Source organism: Tamandua tetradactyla, chromosome 4, assembly GCF_023851605.1.
Source record: "Tamandua tetradactyla isolate mTamTet1 chromosome 4, mTamTet1.pri, whole genome shotgun sequence".
Classification (NCBI taxonomy): Eukaryota; Metazoa; Chordata; class Mammalia; order Pilosa; family Myrmecophagidae; genus Tamandua; species Tamandua tetradactyla.
In genome coordinates, this window is record NC_135330.1 from 6,231,219 (window position 1) to 6,257,522 (window position 26,304).

The 26,304-nt window shown below is 52.2% G+C and overlaps 4 non-coding genes and 1 pseudogene across 4 annotated transcripts; 3 read left to right on the plus strand and 2 right to left on the minus strand.

Moving 5' to 3' along the window:
• Positions 1–1,715: 1,715 nt before the first annotated feature.
• Positions 1,716–1,789, minus strand: TRNAN-GUU (transfer RNA asparagine (anticodon GUU)). The gene has a single exon. It is a non-coding gene; the product is annotated as a tRNA-Asn (tRNA).
• A 1,795-nt stretch (positions 1,790–3,584) lies between these two features.
• Positions 3,585–3,656, plus strand: TRNAE-UUC (transfer RNA glutamic acid (anticodon UUC)). The gene has a single exon. It is a non-coding gene; the product is annotated as a tRNA-Glu (tRNA).
• Positions 3,657–6,098: 2,442 nt separating this feature from the next.
• Positions 6,099–6,169, plus strand: TRNAG-CCC (transfer RNA glycine (anticodon CCC)). The gene has a single exon. It is a non-coding gene; the product is annotated as a tRNA-Gly (tRNA).
• A 9,591-nt stretch (positions 6,170–15,760) lies between these two features.
• On the minus strand, positions 15,761–15,831 carry TRNAG-CCC (transfer RNA glycine (anticodon CCC)). The gene has a single exon. It is a non-coding gene; the product is annotated as a tRNA-Gly (tRNA).
• A 6,381-nt stretch (positions 15,832–22,212) lies between these two features.
• LOC143680129 (uncharacterized) lies at positions 22,213–25,462 on the plus strand (annotated as a pseudogene).
• Positions 25,463–26,304: the final 842 nt, after the last annotated feature.

Here is a 26,304-nt window from a genome sequence, read left to right on the forward strand (position 1 = left end):
GCACAACCACTCACACCGCGTAAGTCTCTCTTCCGGATCTCTGAGAGGCTGTGCCACTCTTCCCACTTGTAGGACGGGCTCCTGTTGTCTTGAGGTCCAGCCCTAAAGGAGGGCTCTGGGAGCACCTCATGAGCGCTCCGGGGATCAAAATCATTTCCACTGTGGCAGGGACAGGGCGGAGGATCTGTGTTGGGCACCAGAGCTTCCATCAGCCACTGCAGCTGCCCGCCAAGTCGCAGTTTTAATGAACACATTGGCACTGCTAAACACACACTGTGAACACAGACACAGAGAAAGCAGGAAGGTTCGCCTTTCTAAATGTAGGGTTGGAGACAATGAAAATAGAGATACCAAAATTTGCATTTAAATATAATAAAGAAAACTGGCATTTGGGTCTGTATGAAGTTAAGATAGCAAGTAATGAGTGAAGATGAAGCAACAAACAGTATGTCAGAGATGCTAAGAATAATATTTGCAGCATTGCCATTTCCATTGATTTCTGAGAGTGTATACTAACTACACATGCATCCAGAGCTGTGAGTTTTCACTTTTCTTCTCAGTGAAGGTACATTTCCATAGACTGTCCATACAGAGTAGTTTTAACGTAACATGCCGGTGAAACACTTTCCATTAAATATTCACAAGCAGAGTTTTTACCGTATTTTATATTTTAATAACAACATTTCAGGTTCATCAAATCACTGGAATTTTAAGTTTGGCAATGAATATGAAATTACTTTTGGACTTACAGAGTGATTCTATCATTACTTAAAATGCCTCTTAATAAGTTAGGAAAAAACCCAAAAGTAATAAGTTGAGAAAAAATAAACCTTCCTTTTTTATAGAGAGAATGTTTAATTTTCATTGCTTATTTTGGAAGCATCTAGTGAGAGGAAAGAATACATACGTAATTAAACGAATTGGTAGATACTTTAATAATGTTTTTAGTTTTTAAGCTTTGTCATCAGTTGTGTTAAATTTTTACTTCATGTTCACTTATAATATATATTAGCAGTTCAAGAATGAAGTGAAATCTAAAGCAGGATGTATGAGACACCTGCATATAACTGACAATGGCAGGCACAAGGACACTTTACTCTGGGAACTGCACCGGGAGATTTATGAAGGCACGTGACATCGCACCTAAAATTGTGTCATCAGTTACTATAAGCAGAAAGCTAACTTTATTGTACTTGAGGAATGAATGTACTCAGTGTACTTAGCCTAGTCTCAGTTACCTTAGATTAAATGTCTAATGTCTCTAGTTTTCCGCTTTAAAATGTATTTCTAATTTGTATTGCTGCAGGTATTCTTGGACTGCGGGGTTACTGTCAAGTGTGAGTTCTGTTTTTATTTTATATAATCATCTAATGTGACATGCTGACTTTTACAACTTAAATGGCATTAAATAATTTTAATAAATGTATATTTGACAACCTATGAAATGGAATTTCATAGGGGAAAAAAGGATATAGACAATAGAATAGAGAATTCTTTGTCACGTAAACATGTAGAGAGTAAAAAAAAAAGGCAGTTCCAAGACTCCAGAAGCGGAATTCCCAAGGTTTTTTCTGAGTAACTAATAAGGAGTGGATTATATTTTGGCAGGCTGGTTGCGTAAAAGAGGCAGAAGACAAGGGAGGGACAGGTTCGGGAAGATGGGGCGGGGTAGAAAGGGCCTTGACAAGCATGTTGCCTTGTGAAAATACAAGGGGCATCCCTGGGTGGGCTCGAACCACCAGCCTTTCGGTTAACAGCCGAATGCGCTAACCAATTGCGCCACAGAGACCCGATGGGACAACAGTTCGATAATGTCATGATCGAGCACTCATTCCACTTTCAGTGCTGTACGATTCCATTGCATGACATGCCAAGAACTGTTATTCCCGATTCACCCCATGGTGGAGATATCGGTCGTATCCAGTCTTGGCTCTCGTTATCAAGCTTCTTTGAACATTCACTGCGTGAGCGGTTTGGTGGGCATATATTTTCTCATCTCTCTTGGGAAATGCCTAGGTGAGGAACTCCCGCTATGAAAGACAGGCCAAACTTTAGAAAACCTGCCAGAAGTTTCCCAGTGTTGTTGTGCCCGTTACATCCCCACGCACGAGTGTGAGAGTTGTGTTTGCTCCACATCTTCACCAAGGTTGGGGTTTTCAGCCTTTATCATTTGAACCACTCTGCAGGGAGAGGCGGGGACTCGGCGGTTTTACTGTCCATTTCCCTGACACCTGGGCATATTGCGCTGCCTTCCATGTGCCTTTACATGTAAGGCCATTTGTGTGCCTTTCCTTCCAAAACATGTCTTGTCTTTGCCCATTTTAAATACTTGGGTGGGTTGATAATTTTATTATCAGGTTGGAGTTGCTCATTGTACATTCCAGATAGGACTTGTGGTATGTGATTTGTGAATATTTTCTCAGGTCTGTGGCTTGCGGTTTCGCTTTCTTACTGGTGTCTTTACTTAAGAACATGTTTACAATGTTGATGAGCCTAATTTATCACTTCTTTCTTTTATACTTATACTTTCTTCATCCTGCTTAATAAACCGTACCTTCTACTGAGTCACAAAGATAGTTTCATAATGCTTTACAGCTGTAACGTGTGTGTTTTCGGTCTCGGGTCTACCTCAAGTCAATTTCCCTGTGCAGTGCGAGGGAGAAATAAGGGGGTATTATTCCCCTGACATCGAAGCCCAGTTGTGTGAGCTCCGTTATTAACTGCGCTGATTGAAAGGCAGTTGACCATGTACGTGTGGGTCGGTTTCAGGCCCCTCAACTCAGCCCATCTCTGGCGTTGGGGGTCATTCTCCTGGCACCAGGTGACCGAGACAGGGACATTGCAGAACATCCCCCAATGCACGGGCGAGCCCCCCACACGGAACTGCCCGAACCCAACCTCAGCAGTGCCTGGGGGAGGAACCCAGAGGGGATCAGCGTCCACACGTGACCAGTGAGGAGACACGAATGGCTGACTGGACATCGGGTCTGAGGCAAACACCAGCTTCTCCGTTTCCTGGACGCAGCATGTGTAGGAGTTTCCATCACTGAGCTGGGAAAACCGCGGGCGCAGCAGCCTGTGAGCTCAGGAGTTCAGTGCAGGCCCCGAGGCCTTGCTGGAAGGAGCCCCCCCCCCCGCCCCCCCATGCAGCCCGTCTATTCCTACATCCATCACACTCTTTCCCAGGCTGGAGAGGTCGGGGTCTCGGGGCTGGCCCGCTTCTCTCCCTGGTCGCCTCCTCTCCAGCCTCCTCCCCTCACCTGCCCCCCAGGCCTGGTCCCCAACCCCTCTCTTCCAGCAGCCGCCTGAAAGAGCCCATCTGTGGGTCACCTCTGAGCTCAGCCGGGAGACACCCCCCACCCCCTCCATGGCTGGGGGTACTGGTGGGCTGACCGGGCAGGACATTGGCCGTAGAACGCTCGGTGCGTGGTGTGCGAACCCTCCGTGGGGGGAAAGCAGGGTCCCGGCCTTCGGGAAGATTCCAGGAGGAGACCCGGCACCGGGGAGGTAGGTGTCCCAGGACTCCCAGGTCCCAGGGTGGTGGGTACAGACACCAGGAGCCACACGGGTGTCCCCTGGCCGTGTCCCTGGTGGTCTAGTGGCTAGGATTCGGCGCTTTCACCGCCGCGGCCCGGGTTCGATTCCCGGTCAGGGAAGTCCTCGCTGGCACCTCTCCTCACCCAGCACCTTATTTTTTCTCACCTGAACCATACTGTGCACCAAGCGCCAAATGACAAGGGCCACCGCCACCATGCAGAGCGCCGAGGAAGGAGAAGCCCCTGTGCGCACTTCCCAGGAAGCCCGAGGCCGCCCTCGCGTCCTCACCAGTCACTGCTGTGCTCCAGCGGCCGAGGCTTCCGGAGCTACTGCCCAGAGTGTCCGGGTCTACGCGGCCATGCAAAGATGCAAATCCCTGTCCGGCTGCATCGGAGACCCAGTCGGGACTGAGCTCGGAACAACCAGGCCGCGGCCACGTCCTGGCGACGGCGCCTCCTTGGAAATGAGGGGGTTCGGCCCCGGCCCCTCGGCTCCGCGTGCTGGTGACCTGCTCACTGGGCGACGGGGGAGGAGGCCGGGGGCGAGGCCCGTCGGTGGGGCAGGGCGGCGAGCGGCGGCCGGAAATCCTGGAGGGCTGCGTGGAGACGGTGTGCAGGGAGAGAGCCGGGCGGGCTCCGGGCAGGCAGCCGGGGAGCTTCGCGGAAACGGAGAAGTGTCGTCAGCGCCCCGAGCAGGGCAGGTGGAGGCGTGACCCCCACACGGTGAGCAGGACGGTGGGTGCCGCCGCCCAAACCCCGCACCAGGTCATGGACGGCCCAGTCCGCACCTCGGGAGACCCCGCCGAGGCCCGCGCACGTCTTCTCTGTCCCGCGCCGTCCTCCCCGGAGGAGTGGAGGGGAACGTCGTGTCCGCCGTGGCCCTGGAGGGGAGCCGGACCAGGGCGGGGAGGCCAAGCCCCGAGGAGGCGGCTGTGCGGGGCGCTGGGGCCTGGGGCGCGTCTGCGGAGAGCGGGTCGGGAGGACTGCGGGGGCGGGGGGCGGGGACAGGCGGGGACGCCGCGGGGAGGGGCGCGCTGGGCCGGCGACGTGCCCGCGCAGACTTCCCCCGGGGGCCCCCTGGGCGGGAAGCGGCTGTCCCGAGGCCAGGCTGGCCCGTGGCGCCTCGGCAGCTGCCGACCCCGCGATGTGCCCTCCTGGGGGACCCGCACGGGGAGGTGTGCGTGGGTGGGGGTTCGCGTGCGCGCTGCAGCCCACGTCGGAGCAGGCCTGCAGGCAGCTGGGTGAGGGCTTCTCACACGCTTCCTTTCTCTGGCCTGGCATGCAGGCAGCCCAGGACTCTAAATTCAGCCTGGCTCTCTGGGTGACAGTTAAAATATACTTGTGAAAGAAAGGGGTTGATTTTTTTTTTTTTAAATTTTAGCCTTATTTTTCAGTTGAAATTATTTTCTTATTTTGGGGATTGAGCCTAATTTCTGAACGTTTACACCCAAGGCACTTGCTAAGCGCCTGTCAGTGGCAAGATAGAGACTGCCTGGAGGAGAATATGTCCCTCGTGGAACATTTGAAGAGTATCAACCATTGATTTTATATTTTAGATTGAATTGAGGTATGTGAATATATGTCAATAAAATTGCATTTATTTTAAAAAGTCAAAATGACTTGAATCCCAACGTGAGGGAGTGATCTCCAAGTTCCTTTCTTACCTTTCATTTCCCCAAAGAAACCTGGGGAGAGGACGCTCTCTCTAGTTCAATTCCATCAAAGGACCAGCACATTAACATTTCCACAATCACTATTACTTGAAAACGCTTTCTTCCTTATGTACCTGAAGCATCAAAACCTGTGTTTCAAACACATCTCAGGGTCACAAATGATAAAGCTCAACACACCAGTGAGTCCAATTTAGGCAGTCGTGTTCCCCGTAACAATTAAACATTTATTACAGCTTAAGCTTAATGAACGTGGTTCGAGTGATGACGCATCACACATCCATCCAAGTGCCCTCAGCACCTCCAAAAGCAGAGACTCAATATTAGCATCATGGTGACAAGACTGAGTCATTACGTTGGTACCAAAAGAACAGCGACAGAGACTAACTCCAACTGACCGAAATGTGCTTCTCCATTGTCGCTATTTTGATTCTGGTCTCTTTCTTCTAATTCCGCTTATGCTCCTCATTTCTTACCCGGATTGGAATTTTACGTAGCAAAATCTGGCAAGGCAGGTGCTTCCTCACAGCCACTGAGCAACACTTCGAGGGGCGACAGGTGAAGGTCTGGGTCATAAGCAAGGAACCTGGACAAATTGCTGATGTTTTTGTCTAGAAGTCTGTTAGGCAGAGAGAAAGAGCCTTTTGCAGACTAGTACTTTGTGCATCGGAAACAGGTATTTTGATCATTTCATTAGAATGTCAACATTTTATAGTGTTGCCTGATGGAAGTTTCCTTTGCAGGACTTTCCTTTCTGTGTCTTTGGTCCTTCAACTCTCCCTTCTAGGACAGCACTCAGCAAACTTGATTTGGAATGGTTTACTGGCCTGGTAGCAATTCTTTCTAAACATTACCGGTGAAGGAAGGAATCTGCAGAGAAGGGCCAGCATCTGCATTGGTGGTTCAGTGGGAGAATTCTCGCCTCCCATGCGAGAGACCCGGGTTCGATTCCCGGCCAGTGCACGTACCATTCTGCCCAGCCTGGTGCTTTCCTTATGGGGGTGCAGTGCCCGTGTCCTCTGCAGCATCAGCAAGTGCCACAGCACAGCCCGCTTGTCATTTTCACTTCCTCCCTGCCAGGAGCACTGGACACGGGAAACACACCAAAAACCAAACTCAAGCCTGCACAATTCACTGGATGGACTCTACTTACTTCCTTATCTTCTCCTTTTTCTCTTTCAGTTCCACTTTCGAAAGCTGCTGTTTTCAGATTGAACTTCTATACTATCTGCTTGGCTGGTCGCACTCTTTTGGCTGCAATAAAACAAGTGTCTTTTGAATGGGAGACTTGAATCATGATAGGTAGGCCTCCGTTTCTAATATTCACCTGGAAAGCTGTGTGTTCTTCTGTAAGGACTGGTTTAGCTGCAGCTTCTGCTCTTTGTGAGCTACTTTCATTTGATTGAGTTCAGAATATTTTCTAATTTCCATTACCATCGCTGCTTTCATACAAGGATCCGCAGACGTGGTTGTAAAATTACAAATACACAGGATTACCTTCTTGCGTTTTTGTAACTGAATTTTAGATGCTGGTTGAGCCTCTTGAAGTGTCCCACGAGGAACATATTCTCTAGGCAGTCTCTGGTCTTGCCCCTGACATGTGCTTACCAAGCACCTTAGTGTAAATGTTTAAAAGATGTGCATCAACTCAAAAACACAGGCAACCAACTCTTATTTTCTATATAGTTTTACAGTCATTTTCAAAGACCAGTGCTGCAGGATGACACTTCAACATTTCAGATATTCTAAAGCACTAGACACTAAAATGAAATATCAATACAATGTCATAGTCACAGTGGGTGTTACATCCTAATTTCTCAGTTACCCCTTCTCCCTCTCACTTCATCTTCCTCTCAAGCTTCAGCAAAAAGTAAACTTACTAAAAGGTAGGTTGATAGAGACTCAAACAGAGTCTAGAGGCACTCCCTAGGATTTTCAGGAATACTGTTGCTTGGGGCTTGGCATACCGTGGTTGTTTGCAATCTCTGGCTGAAGCCTGACTCCACTGTATCTGAAATCCCTTAGGCACTGATACTTCATTGGGTTCATTTCTTTTCCTCCTCTTGCTGAAGCAGGCATTCTCCATTCCAGGTGCCAGGGCCAGACTCATTCCTGGAAATCATGTCCCACGTTGCCAGGGAGGCTTGTGCCCCTGGGAAGTCAGGTCCCATGTACTGGGGTGAGCAGTGAGAGTTTTTGTAGAGTTGGCTTAAAGAAAGAGTGGGCGGCAGACTTCCCGGGGTGGGGAAAGTCCTCCCGGATGGGAAAGGCGGTTCTCCCAGGCCTGGCTGGTGCGTTGCACCTGGGCAGCTGCTGACCCTGGGATTTCCCTCCCGCGGAAACTCTACTGCACAATTTCTGTCGCGCAGGGGTGGCCGCGCGCTCCCCCTGACCCCCTGTGTGTGACGACAGACCCGCGGGTGCTGGCCTGCGGGCCTTCCCTCCCCCGGCGCCGGAGTCGCGGCTCCGCTTCCCGCACCTTCAGGCCGCTTCTCCCTCAGGCGCTTCCCACACTCCCCGCTCAGCCCCCGAGCGCGGGTGGGATCAGGGCTCCCGGGAAACAGCCCGACGTTTCCACCCGCGTGACGTGCCGCCCTTCTCCCTGCGCTCCCACAGGCCCCGGGGAGCCCTGGGCGCCGGTGCTGTCCTCATGCCGGGGATCCCGGTTGGGCAGAAATTCGTGGTTTTTCGTTTCGGATGTGTAGACAGTGGTCCGCAAAGCCCTTCCATCTCTCCATCTCTGAATGGAACGAATGACTCCCCTGACAAAGGCGGGGGGAGAATTTAACTCGCGAGCCTCGCCGTGCCCGGAATTCGGGGTTTGAGCCTCGGCAGCGCCGACGCACGGCGCCTTCCCTCCCCACCGCCCGGAGAACGGCGCTTCCCCGCCTGTCGTCGCGGCCCGGACCGTGGCCGAGCCCCCCTGGCGGCCCCTCGCGCCGGGGCGGTGTCCCCAGCATTTCCCCCCAGTCTGCAGAGAGGCGGCGGGCGGGGCGGGCCTGGGGTCGCCGGCACCCGGCCAGGGGCAGGTGGCGCGGGGACGCGGGCGCGCGCGGAGAGTGGGCGGCTCCCCGGGGGCTGGCGGGGCTCCCGCTCCTGCAGGGGACGGCGACCCGCCCCGTGGTCCTCTGGAGGAAGGACCTCCAGCGCCCTGCCCTCCTTCACTCGACCGGGGCCTCCGGGCTCCGGGGAGACGACGCCGTCCAGCGCGCCCGCGTCCCCAGCTGAGCCGAGCAGGCCCCGGGGAGCCCCGCGCCCGCTGCCCGGTGAGCGCCGCCGCCTCCTGCAGACTGGGGGGAAATGCTGGGGACACCGCCCCGGCGCGAGCGGCGGGCCCAGGACGGCGGCTGTGCCAGGAGCTCGGCACCCCCTGCACCAGGGGATTGATCGTAGGGAAAGAAACGTGGCACAGTCGACCCCAATTTTTTTTAATTCCACATCCAATGGGGACCCTAGAAAGGGAGAATGAGAGAGGTGGGGGGAGAGAGAGGGGGGGGGAGAGAGAGAGAGTGGGGGGGGGAGGGAGAGAGAGTGAGTGTGTTCAGTCCTTTCAGCACACGGAAACCCGTTCTGCCCGTTGGCCTTTTGCTGCGAGGAGAACGCGTCACCCTCTCCAGTCCCGACCTTTCTCCGAAAACCGCCCTGACGTCTCTGTTAAAACTCGCACTCATGACCTGCTGAGCAAGAACATTTGAAAAGGCAGCCAAAGAGAAGGTGCAAGGACGATAAAGGCGGAATCAAACAGCCCTCAGAACAGAACCTCAGGAAGGTGAGGGATGGTTGGGCGACGGTGAGATCTGCGTGGGCTGCCCTGCCTCCTCCGCCGGGTGGCCGCCCTGATACTCCGCGGTTGGGGCGCGGCCTCCTGCCTGGCTCGTCTTGGGAGCAGCTCAGTAGAGGCCGCCCAGGGGTGTGGGCCTGGCTTGGAGGGTCGAGATTTTGCATCAGTCAAATGCCTCGGTACCTGCTAAAACCGGAAGGCTGAGGGAAGCCCTGGACTTCAGTCGAGTGGCGAGAACAGGCGACAGCGGCAGGCGCAGTGGCAGCTCCTCTGTCAAGGAGGACAGCGCGGAGACGTCCAGAAGACAGGGTGGCAGGAAAGCGCCGAGGCCTGGCCCGTCGCCCGCGCAGGGGAGAGACGGCCGTTCCCGAGTGGACGCGAAGAGTGGATCGTATGCCAAGAACCAAGACCCTGCCCGCCGGTGCCGTGAGACGTGCCACCGAGCCGGGAGGGTCCGCAGCCCCGGGACGGGAGCAGCGTCGGTGACACGGCCCAGCTTGACCCGCCGCCTCCTGCAGCTCCGGGCGCTGGAGAGCCTGTCACGGCCACTCCTGTCCCAGCGCGCTCAGTTCCGGAACCAGCAGAGCCGAGACTGCACCCGGCGGGCGGGGCTCAGCGTCCTCGCGGGAGGTCGGCGTACAGCCCTCAGCCGGGGCCCATCGGGGGCCGCGGGGTGCGGTGCCCTAGGACTGCGCGGTGCCTTCCGGGGCCTGTTCCACCACTGAGCTGCAGGTGTCCGACTTCAAAACGCAGTTGCCTTTGGTGTATTGCAAACCATAGTAGTTGGAGAGCGCAGGAGGAGGCTTGGGAGGGATGGACTGCATGGAACCATTTGGGGCAAGGTTTCCGTAGTGTAGTGGTCATCATGTTTGTCTCACATGCGAGATGTCCCCGGTTCGAAACCAGGCGTGAACCGCAGCGTTTTCCCGATTCTACTCTCCTGTACGTTTGGTGCTAGCTTGGCTGCACAGAGCTTGCTTGAGACACCCCAACTGATGGCTGGTTTAGCAGGAGTGAGGCCCTATATCCTGAAGGCAGCTCTTCAGGGCCCAGGGACCAAGCCCCTAGGGCGCCTCACCTAGCACCCCTCTTTTCGTTTTCAGATACGCTCACCACGTAGCTTCACTTCCCATCCCTCAGCTCAGTTCAGAATGTACCTATCCTGTTGTGTGAGGAGAACACATTGTCTTGCTAAGCTTGCAGAGTCCTAAAATATTATAGGATAGTCCTGCACTTGTCGCACACACAGCCCAGTACCTACAATCCTGAACAACCATCACACAGACATAGCGCTGTGCTGTCAAAGTCTCCTGTCTGAGTGGACACGGGTGTGCACGTGTACTGGGCACCGCCTTGTGACCACACACACTGGGTTGTCACCTCACGGGAGACGAGTGCACTGTGTGCAGGACTGATGAAGAAGCAACAGGTCTGCCAACACTGGCCACCGAGGGAGGGTGGGCCTGTGAAACAAGAAACAAACTAACTGAAGAAAGTCACTTTTCAGGCAGGGCTTTGATTTTAGGAAAAGTTTCCTTTAGCTATTTACGACCATGAAATGTACAACGTCTTGTGAGGATATTTCTATTTTGTCTTCTTTCTAGGAAAGATGGTGGCCCTCTTGCAAACTGGAGATAGAGGAATGGTTGAGGTTTTCTGCTTATGAAAGCACGTGGGTGTCAGAATAGGATACAGAGGGAGAAGCAAAGGCTGGAGCTGGAAAACTGATGGCAGGCTCTGGGAGTGGATGTCAGAAAGAGAACAGCCTGGATGGGCATATCCAGGGAAGGTGAACTTTACTGGAAAGAGCAGATTTAAAGCCTGTGCTTAACGCTTTTCATCTGTGTCTAGTTTCTCTTTCCCATCTTGGGGGAAGTGGTGCAGGTGAGCTTGTGTTTATCATGCAGGTTTCTGGAACGCATAAAATGACTACAATACTTCCAATGTTCATCAGTAAACCTCCTAGACTCATGGTACGTTCCAGAAACAGTGCATTTAGAAAGGAAATGTTGCAAATCTGGGGCAGTGACCTGGAAAATGCAATTAAAATTAAGGGGGAAGTGGTTGTGATGGTGGCAGGAACAGTGGCTTTTTGAACTACAGCAGTTTTCCCATTACCTTACCCTGGATCCTTTCTTCAGTTAAGCATAATTGCGTCCTTGGGAACCGCAGAGCTGCTGCTGGAAGTGGATGCTCAAGTGCTCTCCATCGTAGAAGACTGGGGGCTGCACACTCCCTGCTGCACGGGCCCAGGTGGTCTGCTCTCTGCACTTTGGTGAAGAGCAGGTGGGCTCTCAACTCACCTTCACCACCACAGGAGGACTCGGCTCGCTGGGAAGTCCACTTCTTGGCCATTTCGGTCTGGAAGCCTCAGGGATTTCTTTCCCTTCCCTTTGATCTATTCTTCCTGGACTGGACCTAAGGGGTGGCTGGCCTCACCTCCCTGTCCCCTCATCGCTAAAGCGTCTCCGGAGCTCATGCTGACCCAGGAAGTCACCACCGGCTGGTGGGACCGAGAGGAGCCAGAAGTAGCAAGGGTTGGTGACTAAATCTACCCACATTTGTGCGCAGTGCTGGCGCACCGGCTCCTCCGGGCTCCTGGAAGCGGAAAAGGTGGCAGCCAGTTTCTCTACAGGCTGGACGTAAATGACAACGTGAGGTTCAAAACGAGTGGCGAGGACACTGGCTGAGCTGAACCAGCCTCACCTAGGGGACCTAGAGGACACTCCGGAAAGAGGCTGATTTCAGGACAGAACTAAAGAAAAGCGCCGAGGGCGGCACAGCCCTGTCCCGCGGTGATGACGGGCTCGGGTCCCCACTGCGGGCACGGCCGGCTCGGGCAGGTGCTCCCGGCTCTGCAAAGCCTCTGCCGCCCGGGGGCGAAGTGCGGGTGGGGCAGGACCTGTGCCCGGAGGCGCGCCCCGCGTCGGGCCCCGTCTCCACCCGGTGTCCTGGGAGTCGTTTCGGAGCCTCTTCTGCATCTGGCCCTGGTCGGGCCGCGACGTCCCGGCTTCCAGCTCGACGAGAGACGGTGGGAGAGGACGGAGGTGCTGCCTCTCCTTCTCCATCCTCTGGGGCGCCCCTTGCCTGCCCAGGGGCGCCGCCGCCCCACCCGGCCCCTCCCGGAGCTGGGTCCCCCCCCCGCCTTCTCCAGACGGCAGCCCGCGCTGCAGAGGCGACGCTTCACCGGGCCAGGGACACTCCGGAGGCTCTTGTCGGAGAAGCCTCCGTGCGGGTCAGCGCGTCCCTCCGCTTTCTGACGTCGGTAGGTGAGCAAAGGGCGCGGCTGACCGAGGCGGGGGGACAGCCTCACTGGCCCCGGCATGCTCAGACCTTAGGGTGTCACCCCCGAGTCCCGGGCGGTGCGTGGGGGCCGCCCTGGCGGGGTGGCTCGGCCACTGCCCCTCACAAGGAGGGATTGGTGGCTGGGCCCGGCCCCGGGCCGCGTCTGAGAGCTCTGGGCACGGCTCCTCCGGCCTGGTGGGGACTCCAGCGCCCTTTCGTCCAGCCTGCAGCGGAGGCCCACGCCGGGCTTCACCCTCCCCGGGGCCCCTGCAGGGGGTGGCCGCAGGGCAAGCCGTGAAACCCCGCTCTCTGGGGGCCGGGGGAGGCGGGAGCAGAGCCGGGAGGGAGGGAGAGGGAAAGCGCGCGGCTGGGGAAGGTCTGATCGGAGCTCCCGGGACGTCCTGGGTCCTGAGCTGGGCCCCCCGCGGGGGAAGCGCCGTGGTGCAGCCGCCGCGTCTCCAGGTGGGCCCGGCAGGTGTCGGGGCCCGGGCGGCCCGGCCTCTCCGCAGCGGGGGCCCTGGGCTGCGGGTGTGGGGAGCACGCACCACTGCGCAGGAGAGGACCCCCTGAAGGAGGAAAACCGCACACTCTGCCCCAAGCTTTTGTTTAATTTCCCGCCCAGAGTCGGCCCGAAGACAAAACCCGTTGAGTTCGCACCTGGGGACTCTCCCTCCCCTCGGATCAGCCCCTCCCCGGACACTGGCTTTTGCGGAAATCCGTGGTGTTTCATCTTTGTTGAAACTGGCCCTCCGTGACCTGTGGAGCAGGAGGTTTCAAATGGCCAAGAAAAGGAGGTTCCGGAGTTAAAAAAGGGTAAAATGAAACTGCCCTCCCAGTAGAGTCTGAGACGCTGTGGGGAAACGGGCGCTGGTGCAGCCTGCGGGGCCCTTCCCGGCTCCTCCGCCAGGGGGCACCACGGCTCGGGCCGGTCCTCAAGGGAACTCAGCAGAGGCGCCAGGGTCCTGCCTCCGTCCTGGCGGGTGCTGGGTATTTTCAAACAGCCACGTGCCCTAAGACGTTAGTCCTGGCTACGGTGCCACCTAAACACACAGGTGTGACTGAAGTAGTGGACAAATCCAGTCAGTCAGAACGAGTCAAGCAGGGGTGAGAGTTTTTCCAAAGAGGATGGAGAGATCTGGACTTAGTAACGGGAAGGAGGTGGTGAGGATAAAGGAACTAACGGGGCAGGGGTGGGAATAGGGGAGGGTGCTGTTTTGTTCACTGATTGAGACACTCGGGACAGGGCCCTACTCTTTGGGAGATGCTGTGCTCGCATCTGGCCATAGAGCGCTGAGGGAGAGTCGCGTATGCAGCCGACAGGGGACTCACTGGGGCATTGGGCTTTGGCGTTGGTAATTCAGAGAACCTATGGGGCATTTGGCTGGTAAATGAGGAGTTGTGAGTGGGAAATGCATGTTTGTGGCTGAGAGAGGATGTGGGGAAACAAGCAGATCTGGTTGATGGAGAAAGTCATTAAATCATGATGGCCAGAGATGGTGTGCGTCCTGGGTGCTGAGCAGTGGCCAGATAGAGCCAAGGGTGTGTGAGGTCAAACGGATGGTCGAGTCCCTTGTTGAGATCAAGTTCATTATTTTAGCCTCCACCTAGACCGTCCTCACAGCAAGAGAGGCAACATTGCATACCTCCAATCCGTGTCTCTCAAAAAGTCATAATGAAGAGATGACAGAGGGCAGAGAGATGAAAACCAAGTCACAGATGTTTAGAGATGCTAAGCTGAGAGACGAAACCCAGAGCCTGCCCCGGAGGAGAAGCTAAGTAAGATATCACAGATGCTTAGTGAAAAGCACTGGAGACAGAAGCTGAGAGAGCCATTTGTAATGGCAAGGCAGGAGGAAAGGACAGCAGACGTCAGCCACATGCCTGCCCAGCCGACACAGCTGTCCCAGATGCCGGCAGCCTTTCATCCACATGGTATCCTTTTTTGGTGCCTTAATTTGGATATTTTCACAGCGTTGGAATTATAACTTGCAACTTAATCACCTTTATGAAAACCAATCCCCTTATGGTATGCTGCATTCCATCAGCTTCAACAAGTCAAAAGATAAGGCATGCCTTTGATCTTGAGGCTTCCCTAGGAGACTAATTCTGCGTCAGAAGGCAGGCAAAGCTAGGCCTGCTTGACATTATGTCTGAGAGTCACCCCTGGAGAGTGTCTTTTGTTGCTCAGATGAGGTCTCTCTCTTTCAGCCCACACTGCGAATAAACTCACTGCTCACTCTGCTACACGGACTGACTTCCCCAGGGACACAACCTCCCTGGCAATGTGGGACATGATTCCCAGTGATGAGCCTGGCCCTGGCACCGTGAGATGGAGAATGCCTTCTTGAACCAAAGGAGGAAAAGAAATGGACCCAAATCCATTTTCAGTGCCTGACAGATTTCAAACAGGGTTGAGTGGTCATTGCAGAGGTTAATCTTATGCAAGCTTCAGCCAGATACTGCAAACTACCACGTCATGCCAAGCCCCACAGCAGTATTCCTGAAAATCCTAGGGAGGGCCTCTAGACTCTGTCTAAGTCTCTATAACCCTTTCTTTTAGTAAGTTTCTTTTTTGCTGAAGCTTGAGAGGAAGATGAAGTGAGAGCGAGAAGGGGTAACTGACAAATTAGGATGTAGCACCCACTGTGACTATGACATTGTATTGATATTTCATTTTAGTGTCTAGTGCTTTAGAATATCCAGAAGGAAATATCTGAAGTTGTTGAAGTGTCATCCTGCAGCGCTGGTCTTTGAGAATGATTGTAAAACTATATAGAAAACAAGAGTTGGTTGCCTGTGTTTTTGAGCTTGATGTGCATCTTTTAAACATTTACACTAAGGCGCTTGGTAAGCACATGTCAGCGGCAAGACCAGAGACTGCCCAGAGAATATGTTCCTCGTGAGACATTTGAGAAGGCTCAACCAGCATCTAAAATTCAGTTACAAAAACGTAGGAAGGTAATCCTGTGTATGTGTAATTTTACAACCACGTCTGCGGATCCTTGTATGAAAGCAGAGATGGTAATGGAAATTAGAAAATATTCTGAACGCAATCAAAATGAAAGTAGTTCACAAAGAGCAGAAGCTGCAGCTAAACCAGTCCTTACAAAGAATACATAGCTTTCCAGGTGAATATTAGAAACGGAGGCCTATCTGTCATGACTCAAGTCTCCCATTCAAAAGACCCTTGCTTTATCGTTGCCAAAAGAGTGCGACCAACAAAGCACATAGTACTAGATTTCATTTTGAACGCAGCAGCTTCCAAAGTCGAACTCAAACAAAGGAGAAGATAAAGGGAGTAAGCAGAGTCCATCCAGTGAATTGTGCAGGCTTGAGTTTGGTTTTTGGTGTGTTTCCCGTGTCCGGTGCTCCTGGCAGGGAGAAAGTGAAAATGACAATTGGGCTGTGCTGTGGCACTTGCTGATGCTGCAGAGGACACGGGCACTGCACCCCCATAAGGAAAGCACCAGGCTGGGCAGAATGGTACGTGCACTGGCCGGGAATCGAACCCGGGTCTCTCGCATGGGAGGCGAGAATTCTCCCACTGAACCACCAATGCAGACGCTGGCTCTTCTCTGCAGATTCCTTCCTTCACCAATAATGTTCAGAAAGAATTGGTACCACGCCAGTAAACCATTCCAAATCAAGTTTGCTGAGTTCTGTCCTAGAAGGGAGAGCTGAAGGACCAAAGACACAGAAAGAATAGTCCTGCAAAGGAAACTACCATCAGGCAACACTATAAAATGTTGACATTCTAATGAAATGATCAAAATACCTGTTTCCGATGCACAAACTACTAGTCTGCAAAAGGCTCTTTCTCTCTGCCTAACAGACTTCTAGACAAAAACATCAGCAGTTCGTCCAGGTTCCTTGCTTATGGCCCCAGAGCTTCACCTGTCGCCCCTCAAAGTGTTGCTCAGTGGCTGTGAGGAAGCACCTGCCTTGCTAGGTTTGCTAAGTCCAATTCTACTCCCGGTAAGAAATGAGGAGCAGAAGCAGAAGGAGAAGAAAGAGACCAGAATCAAATTAGCGACATTGGAGAAATAAATTTCGGTCAGTTGGACTTAGTCTCTGTCGCTGTTCTTTTGGTACCAAAGTAATGACTCGGTCTTGTCACCATGATGCTAATATTGGACCTCTGCTTTTGGAGGTGCTGAGGGCACTTGGATGGATGTGTGATGCGTCATCACTCGAACCACGTTCATTAAACTTAAGCTGTAATCAATGTTTAATTGTTACGGGGAACACGACTGCCTAAACTGGAGTCACTGGTGTGTTGAGCTTCAGCATTTGTCACCCTGAGATGTGTGGGAACCACAGGCTTTTATGCTTCAGGTATATAAGGAGGAAAGGATTTGCAAGAAATAGTGATTGTGGAAATGTTAATGTGCTGGTCCTTTGATAGAACTGAAATAAAGGGAGTGTCGTTTTGCCCAGTTTTCTCTGGGGAAATGAAAGGAAAGAAAGGAACTTGGATATCACTCCCACAGGTTGGGATTCAAGCCATGTTGACTTTTTAAAATAAATGCAATTTTATTGAGATATATTCACACACCACAAATTGATCTAAAGTATAAAAACAATGGTTTATCCTCTTCAAATGTCCCACGAGGGACATATGCTCCTGATCTTGAGCTTAGCAAGTGCCTTAGGGGTAAATGTTCAGAAGCCAGGCATCAAGCTTAAAAACAACGAAATAATGTTACAAGTGAAAAAACACAGTCAAATAAATAGCCTTTGTACCCATTCCTTTGACAAGTGTACCTTAATTGTCACCTAGAGGACAAAGTTGAATTTAGAGTCCTGGGCTGCCTGCATGCCAGGCCAGAGAAAGGAAGCGTGTGAGAAGCGCCACCCAGCTGCCCGCAGACCTGCTCCGACGTGGGGTGCAGCGCGCACGCGAACCCCCACCCACGCACACCTCCCCGTGCGGGTCCCCCAGGAGGGGACATCACAGGGTCGGCAGCTGCCGAGGCGCCACGGGCCAGCCTGGCCCCGGGACAGCCGCTTCCCGCCCAGCGCGTCCCTCCCTGCGCCTGTCCCCGCCTGTCCCCGCCCCCCGTCCCCCGCCGTCCTCCCGACCCGCTCTCCGCAGAGGCGCCCGAGGTCCCCGCGCCCCGCATGGCCGCCTCCTCGGGGCTCGGCCTCCCCGCCCTGGTCCGGCTCCCCTCCAGGGCCACGGCGGACACGACGTTCCCCTCCACTCCTCCGGGGAGGACGGCGCGGGAGAGAGAAGACGTGCGCGGGCCTCGGCGGGGTCTCCCGAGCTGCGGACTGGGCCGTCCATGATCTGGTGCGGGTTTTGGGCGGCGGCACCCACCGTCCTGCTCACCGTGTGGGGGTGACTCCTCCACCTGCCCTGCTCGGGGCGCTGACGACACTTCTCCGTTTCCGCGAAGCTCCCCGGCTGCCTGCCCGGAGCCCGCCCGGCTCTCTCCCTGCACACCGTCTCCACGCAGCCCTCCAGGATTTCCGGCCGCCGCTCGCCGCCCTGCCCCACCGACGGGCCTCGCCCCCGGCCTCCTCCCCCGTCGCCCAGTGAGCAGGTCACCAGCACGCGGAGCCGAGGGGCCGGGGCCGAACCCCCTCATTTCCAAGGAGGCGCCGTCGCCAGGACGTGGCCGCGGCCTGGTTGTTCCGAGCTCAGTCCCGACTGGGTCTCCGATGCAGCCGGACAGGGATTTGCATCTTTGCATGGCCGCGTAGACCCGGACACTCTGGGCAGTAGCTCCGGAAGCCTCGGCCGCTGGAGCACAGCAGTGACTGGTGAGGACGCGAGGGCGGCCTCGGGCTTCCTGGGAAGTGCGCACAGGGGCTTCTCCTTCCTCGGCGCTCTGCATGGTGGCGGTGGCCCTTGTCATTTGGCGCTTGGTGCACAGTATAGTTCAGGTGAGAAAAGTAAGGTGCTGGGTGAGGAGAGCCGCCAGCAAGGACTTCCCTGACCGGGAATCGAACCCGGGCCGCAGCGGTGAAAGCGCCAAATCCTAGCCACTAGACCACCAGGGACACGCCAGGATCAGACCTGTGTGTCTTCTGGTGCCTGTACCCGCCGCCCTGGGACATGCGAGTCCCGGGTCACCTACCTCCCCCGGTGCCAGCGCCCCTCCTGGAATCTTCCAGAAGGCCGGGCCCCTGCATTCCCCCCACGGAGAGCCCGCACGCCACGCACCGAGCACTCTGCGGCCAGTGTCCTGCCCGGAAGTCCCCCCTGACCCCCCGCAGCCATGGAGCGAGGGGGGGGTCTCTTGGCTGAGCTCAGAGGTGACCCACAGATGTCCTATGTCAGGCCACTGCCGGGAGAGAAGGGTTGGGGACCCAGGCCTGGGGGACAGGTGAGGGGAGGGGGCTGGAGGGGAGAAGGAGAGAAGGAGAGAAGGGGGAGAAATACAGAGACCTCCACACGTCCAGCATCGAAAAGGACTCTGATGGATGCAGAAGCAGAGACGGTCTGCATGGGGGACTCCTCCCAGCAAGGCCTCGGGGCCTGCACTGAACTCCTGAGCTTCTCCTACAACCTGCTGTGCCTGCGGTTCTCCCAGCTTAGTGATGGAAACTCCAACACATGCTGCGTCCAAGAAACGTAGACGCTCAGACCCGATGTCCAGTTAGTCAGCCATTCGTGTGTCCTCAGTGGTCACGTGTGGACGCGGATCCCCTCTGGGTTCCTCCCCCTGGGCACTGCTGAGGTTGGGTTCGGGCAGTTCCGTGGAGGGGGCTCGCCCGTGCACTGGGGGATGTTCGCCACGTCCCTGGTCTCGGCCGACCGACCGGTGTCACTAGAATGACCCCAGCGCCACCCACAGGCCTGCCCAAGTCTTGACATTCAAACCGTTCTCGCAGCCCATTCTCCCCTTTTCTGGGACTCGCACCTCTTTTAGTTCAGTCTAGAGGTACTTCAGGGGCCATTTTACTCCACCACCCCGTGCAGCCCAGAGCAGCAGATGAGCCGTGCAAGGGGGAGAATGTGGTTAGATGGGGTCCCCTCCCCTCGGAACCCCTCACCAGCACGTGCTGCCATCCCGGCCCCTCCCGATGCCACCGGAGGAGAGTTAGGTCCTGGGTCAGCCTCAGGGACCGGCTGGAGGTGACACCCGGCGGGGAGGGACACACAGGGAAACCCCCTGCCCGCTGCAGTCCTGTCCACGAGGACCCTCAGAGGGTCCCGACACGATGCAGAAATGGAGACTCCACTCCTGTATGGGGCGGCTGGAGGAGAGAGATGAGAAGGAAGAGAAGAAACTCCATGAGGTTCCCCGATGTAAAGTCACCACGAAGCCGACCTGCCTGGACCCGGGTCCTCCCGGGACTGATGAATTGAGTCGGGGCACCAGGGCCCAGTTTGTCACAGCCCAGAGCACCGCCCGGCCACCAGTGAGCAGGCGACCCAGACTCCCCACTTGGTAGCACCGCACTTCCCCACGCAGGGTTCCTGTGCATTCCAAGCAGGCAAGTGAATCACTTTTGGTTTTCAACCGCTCTTATTTGAAGAAATATTCGTGCATGAAGAAGATAGAAAAACCCTCAGAGAAAGAAGAGCAGATGTCGTTTACACTCTGGGAAAAACAACATTCCTCTTCATTTTATTTCCCATTTCCCAGGCAGCCCCCCAGCTCCATCACCAGCGTGCACTCAGATTACTTTTTTTTGAAGAGGGGAGAGGGCAGGGCACGGGCAGGCTCTGGGAATCAAACCTGGGTCTCCGTCATAGCAGGCGAGAATTCCGCCCCTGAGCCACCATTGCACCACCTGCAGCTCACCTTTCATGCACACCTGGTGGACTCCAATGTGAAGCTGAGGGATTTACAGAGAATATTTGAAGTATAGTAGTCATTTTTCATTTAAATATGCATTACAGGGTGCATGAGCGGTTCAGTAGTAGAATGCTCACCTTCCATGCAGGAGACCCAGTTCGATTCCTGGACCATGCACTAAAAAAAAAAAGGGCATAAAAAAATGGCCCAAATACATAAATGCATGAAGATCAACTATGCCATGTTTATAAAGGTGGTAGAATTATACAGAAACAAATAAAAATGTCATAAAAGCCCTTTAAATATGTTCTACTTCCACTAAAATTCATCTTTCTCCAAAATCTGACCCCCACTGCCAGACCCATCAATCAGAACTCTGCATCTACCTTTTCTTCCCATCTCCATATCTCAGGCTCTCTGGCATCTTCCAGAAGAGTCAGGTCTCCTTCAGCCTCCAAATTGGAACGTCACACCCAACAACCAACTTAGTGAATTAGGGACCCTCCACAGGACTCTGTCTCCTTTGAAAGGAGAAGAAATTATAAGTAACACAAAGTTTTGTACTTTTCAGTTAGACATAACTAAAGAAAACCATTCCTAAGTCAAAGGCCTGGAAATCAGCTTTTTTTTTTTTTTTTTTGCAGGAGAAATCCAGAGACAGTGCTGAGTTTTGAAGGCATTTTGACTCCTCATCAGCTCTGCAGAGAATTGGAGAGTTCTCCTCCCCATAGGGTAAAATGGAGAATCTTTGGCCACAGAGGGGCAACCAGCGCACCTGAGGCACGTGTCCCACTCTGAAATGAGAGGCATCGAGTGACAGCATGCTGGCACTGTGGGGTGGCCACATCAGTTTCAAAATGTGTTGAGCTGTATAGGACAGAAGGACAAAACTGGAAGGCTTGTACCACCTGATGTTTTTGTTTCTGTTTTTTTGTATGCTATATGGTGGGGTCACATTTCATTTTTTTTTTTCCATGTGAGTATCCCATTATTGCAGCAACATTTGTTGAATTTTTTGTTGGTTTTTGTTGGTTTCTTTGTTTGTTTGTTTGGGAAGTGCATGTGCTGTGAATCAAGCCTGGGTCTCCTGCACGGCAGGCAAGAATTCTACCACTGAACTACCCTCGCACCCCCGCCACCTGACAGTAAGACTTACTATAAACTATAAGAGACAAAAGTGTGTCCTGGAGGCATCAGGCTCTGAGTAGAGAAATGCTCTGAGTTGAGGGGCCTGAAACTGACCCACATATATGGTCAACTGCTTTTCAATCAAAGCAGGTCAATAATGGTGCTGAAACAACTGGGCATCAATATTGGAGAAATGATAAACCATTATTTCTACCTCACACTAAACACGGAAGTTTACTTGAGGTACATCCAAGACCAAAAAACCACACACATTAAAGCTATAACACATTTTGAAACTATGTTTGTGACTCAGTAGAAGGCAAGGTTTATTAAGCAGGATGAAGAATGTATAAGTCTAAAAGAAAGAAGTGATAAATTAAGCTTGTTAACATTATAAATGCCTTCTTAACAAAGGAACCACCATTAAGAAAGTGAAATGGCAAGCCACACACAGGGAGAAAATTTTCACAAAACACATCTGAGTACAAGCATTTATCTGGAATGTACAATGAGCTCCTCCAACCTGAAAAAAAATTATCAAACCACCCAAGTCCTTTAAATGGGCAAAGACAAGACATGTTTTGGAAGGAAAGGCACACAAATGGCCTTACATGAAAAGGCACATGGAAGGCAGCTCAATATGCCCAGGTGTCAGGGAAATGGACAGTAAAACCGCCGAGTCCCCGCCTCTCCCTGCAGAGTGGTTCAAATGATAAAGGCTAAAAACTCCAATCTTGGTGAAGATGTGGAGCAAACACAACTCTCACACTCGTGCGTGGGGATGTAACGGGCACAACAACACTGGGAAACTTCTGGCAGGTTTTCTAAAGTTTGGCATCTACCTGTCTTTCATAGCGGGAGTTCCTCACCTAGGCGTTTTCCTGAGAGATGAAAATATATGCCCACCAAACCGCTCACGCAGTGAATGTTCAAAGAAGCTTTATAACAAGAGGCGAGACTGGATACGACTGAAATCTCCATCATGTGGTGAATGGCAGAGGAGTTCTGGCACGTCGTGCGATGGAATCGTGCAGCAGTGAAAGTGGAATGAGTGCTCGATCATGACGTTATCAAGCACCAGTGCCACCGGGTCTCTGTGGCGCAATCGGTTAGCGCGTTCGGCTGTTAACCGAAAGGTTGGTGGTTCGAGCCCACCCAGGGACGCGCCTCCAATTTTTCCAAAGGTGAGGTGCTCGCTAGCATCCCTTCCACCCCGCACATCTTCTCTGGGAAACCTTCCTTCTCCCCTGTCTTCTGAGTCTTCTGCACAACAGGGCTGCCAGATAGAGTCCTCAGAGTATTAGCTACTCGGAACAAACTCGGGGTACTTCGTTTCTGTGTCTTCGAATTACCTCTTCTATCCCCCACGCACTTTTAAAATATATATTTTTATGGCGATATCTTCACACACACACACAGAGCCCCTCCAAGGTATAAATAAAGTCAGTGACTCATATTACCATCACCTGGGAGCACTCATCACCATGGTGATATTGAGGGCATCCATATCATTCCAGGAAAAGAAATAAAAAGGAAAAAGAAAAACCTCATACATCCCATATCTCTTAGCCCTCCCTCTCATTGACCACTAGTATTTCAAGCTACCTGATTTTTTTACCCCTTATCCCCTCTATTATTTATTTTATTTTTCCTTATTATTATATATATTTTTATTCATCTGTCTCTATCTTGGATAAAAAGAGTGTCAGACACAAGGATTTCACAATCATATGGTCACGTTGTAAAAGTTATGTAGTTATACTGAAAGACTGAAAGCTTTACCCCTAAGATCAGGAACAAGACAAGGATGGCCACTATCACCACTGTTATTCAACATTGTGTTGGAAGTTCTAGCCAGAGCAATTAGACAAGATAAAGAAATACAAGACATCAAAATTGGAAAGAAAGAAGTAAAACTTTCACTGTTGCAGATGATATGATACCAAATGTCGAAAACCCTAAAAATTCCACAGCAAAACTACTAGAGCTAATAAATGAGTACAGCAAAGTGGCAGGTTACATGATCAACACTCAAAAATCTATAGTGATTTTACTCAGAAGGTTGCTCTTACATAAGCTCCAGTTAGGCCTTGCTACCTATCATAACCTGCCAACCCCCAACCAGGACCATTCCAGCCCAACCTAAAGAACACCTAGGGCAATTTATAAGGTTCCACAAGAGTTCCATGCACTAGAGTAATTTCCCAGAAACCTACACCCTCCAGTTGGGTCCCTGTCCAGATGAATAATGAAACCTGGCCCAGCCTCTCCAGAGCATCAGATAGTTTCATCTCCCTTCCCCATGTTAGTGACAGACCCTCCCAGTATCAAAAATTTAGAATTGCCACATCCCAAACAACCCCAAAGAGGTATGGAAAGATCAAAGGTGATGGTGGAATTATATATAGAAGATAGGACTTAACAAATGAATATGAATGTTGAATCATTAAATTGATATCTCTTTTTATTTATTTATTTTTTTTACATGGGCAGGCACCGGGAATCAAACCCAGGACTTCAGGCTTGGCAGGCAAGCATTCTTACCTGCTGAGCCACCGTGGTCCACCTAAATTGCTATCTCTTTTAGTCTCCAATATTTTAGAACAGTTAGAAGTAAAAACCTAAAATTGTGAAATTGTAACCCATGTCAAAGTCTGAAATATATTCTATTACTAATTGTGGTTCTGTGCTTGGAAATTTATAGCTTTTTTGTATACATGTTATTGTTTACCAAAAAAAGTTGATTGTGATGATAAAAAGAGTATCTAAGCCCGCTAGCCTCCTATATTCTGGAGCAGCTAGAAGGAAAGATGTGAGAGGATGGTATGGTAACTCATGACAAACTCTGGGATCTGTCCTGTAACCACTTGTTGAAGAATTCTTTGAAAACTATTGCTTTTTTATTTCTTTGTTTTATATATATGTTATATTATACAATAAAAAAGTTCAAAATAAAAAAATAAAAATAAAAATAACTAAAAAATAATCTGTAGTGTTTCTATACACTAGTAATGAGCAATCTGAGGGGGAAATCAAGAAAAAATTCCATTTGCAATTGTAACCAAAAGAATAAAATATTTCGGAATAAATTTGACTAAGGATAAATTTCTTTCTTTCTCAAAGAAAACTATGAGAAATTGCTAAGAGAAATCACGGAAGACCTAAATAAATGGAAGGGCATGATGTGTTCGTGGGTTGGAAGACTAAACATAGTCGAGATGTCAATTGTGGGCCCAACCAGCGCGGGGCGCAGGGAGGCGAGGGAGGCCGGGGAGCCCCGCCGCCCCCTGCCCGCCCCTTCCCCACCCCCTCCCCGTCGCCCGCCTCCCCCACCCCCACCCCGGCGCTCGCCGCCTCCCTCCTTCTGCCTTCCTACGCTGCCACGGGGCCCACCTCCTGGACGTGATCCTGGCGCCGATGCGCGCGGAGGTGGTGCGCGGGCCACTCAGACCGGCTGCGCGCCGAGGTCGGCTGGGAGGACCGGCTCCTCTTCCTCGCGCCGGCCGGGCCCGCGGCGGCCACCACCCCACCCAGCACAGGCGCGTCCCCGCGGCGGCGGCCGGCAGGAGCAGCGCTGGCGGCCGGTCGTCGTTGGGCGGCGCCCGCGGCAAGAAGAGTGACCTGAGCCGGGCTGGGGTGGGGGTGGGGATGGGGGGTGGCGCCGACCTGGGGCAGCAAGAAGTGGGAGCAGAAGCGGGTCCAGATCAAGACCCTGGCGGCGCGCTGTCCCTCCCCATGCGGTCCTCAGATGAAGAGAAGACACACTGACCGTGAGACAGTGGTTGAAGAACAGGTCACTGGAGAGAACTCGCCTCCTGATTATTCAGAGTGCAGGACAGGAAAGAAACTTCCTCCTAAGGGGAACCTGGCACTGACCTCTCAGATCCCAAACAACTGGTGGAATTTGCTAGAATGAAGCCAGGAAAAATTAAAGAAGATGATGCTCCAAGGGCAGTAGCTTGCCTTCATAAAGGCTGCACGAAGATGCTCAGGGATAACTGCCATGAGAAAACATCTGCACAGCCAGGTCCCGGAGTCCAGGTGTGCGCGGAATGTGCCAAAGCTTTTGTTGAGAGCTCAAAACTGAAAGGACATCAGCTGGTTCCTACTGGAGAGAAACCCTTTCAGGGCACGTTGGAAGGCCGCGGGAAACACTTGTCACTGGACTTGGATTTGCCCGCACATGTGCGAGTCCAAACTGAAGACAGGCCCTCTGTGTGCCCCTTCGATGGTTGTCATGAGAAGTTAGCTCAGTCAGCTAAGCTGAAATCTCACATCTTAACACGTGCTAAGGCCAAGAACAACCACTGAAAAGAAGAGAGAGAAGACTCCCCTTGCCCTCGGAAAGCATCTTCCAGGAGTGTGATTCAGAATAAATATGCCTCTCCTTTGTAGATTGTTTCTAGGAAAGAATCTTTGAAACAAATCCTACACACCTAAAGGACATGTTTTGATAAAGTAGTAAAAATTAAAAAAAAAAAGAACTTTAATAAGATGACATTGCTAAGATGCTCTCTCTTGCTCTGTAATCTCTTTTCAAAAACTCCATGTTTTTGTGAAATGTGGTCCCGGCAGGAGGGCAATTCATGAACTTCGCATCAAAAGAAGATTCTTTATACAGCAGTGCTAAAAATGGGACTTCTTTTCACATTCTTATAAATATGAAGTTCACCTGTTGCTTACAATATTTTTAATTTTTTATTTTCCAAGTGTGCATATTGTACGCTTTTGGGGGATGTGCTTAGTCATGCTGTGTGTGATTTTTCTGGAGGTTGATAACTTTGCTTGCAGTAGAGTTTCCTTAAAAGAATGGGCAATAACATGCATACTTCAAAAGTACTTTCCTGTTAAAAAAAAAAAAAACTTACATAGGTTTTGTTTGCTATCTTAATTTAGGTTGTATTCTTTGATGTTAACACATTTTGTCTAATTGCACTGTATAGCTGTATTGAATCATATAGTTTCAAATATTAGATGTGATTTAATACTGTTAATCAATTTAAACCCATTTTAGTCACTTTTCTTTTCTGAAAAATATTGCCAGATGCTGACATTCAGTGTCATTTCTTTGCCTGTTCAGCTACAGAAAGTGGTGCTCAGTTGTAGAATGTATTTTACCTTTTTTTTTTTTTTTGGCTTTTTAAAAGGGGAAT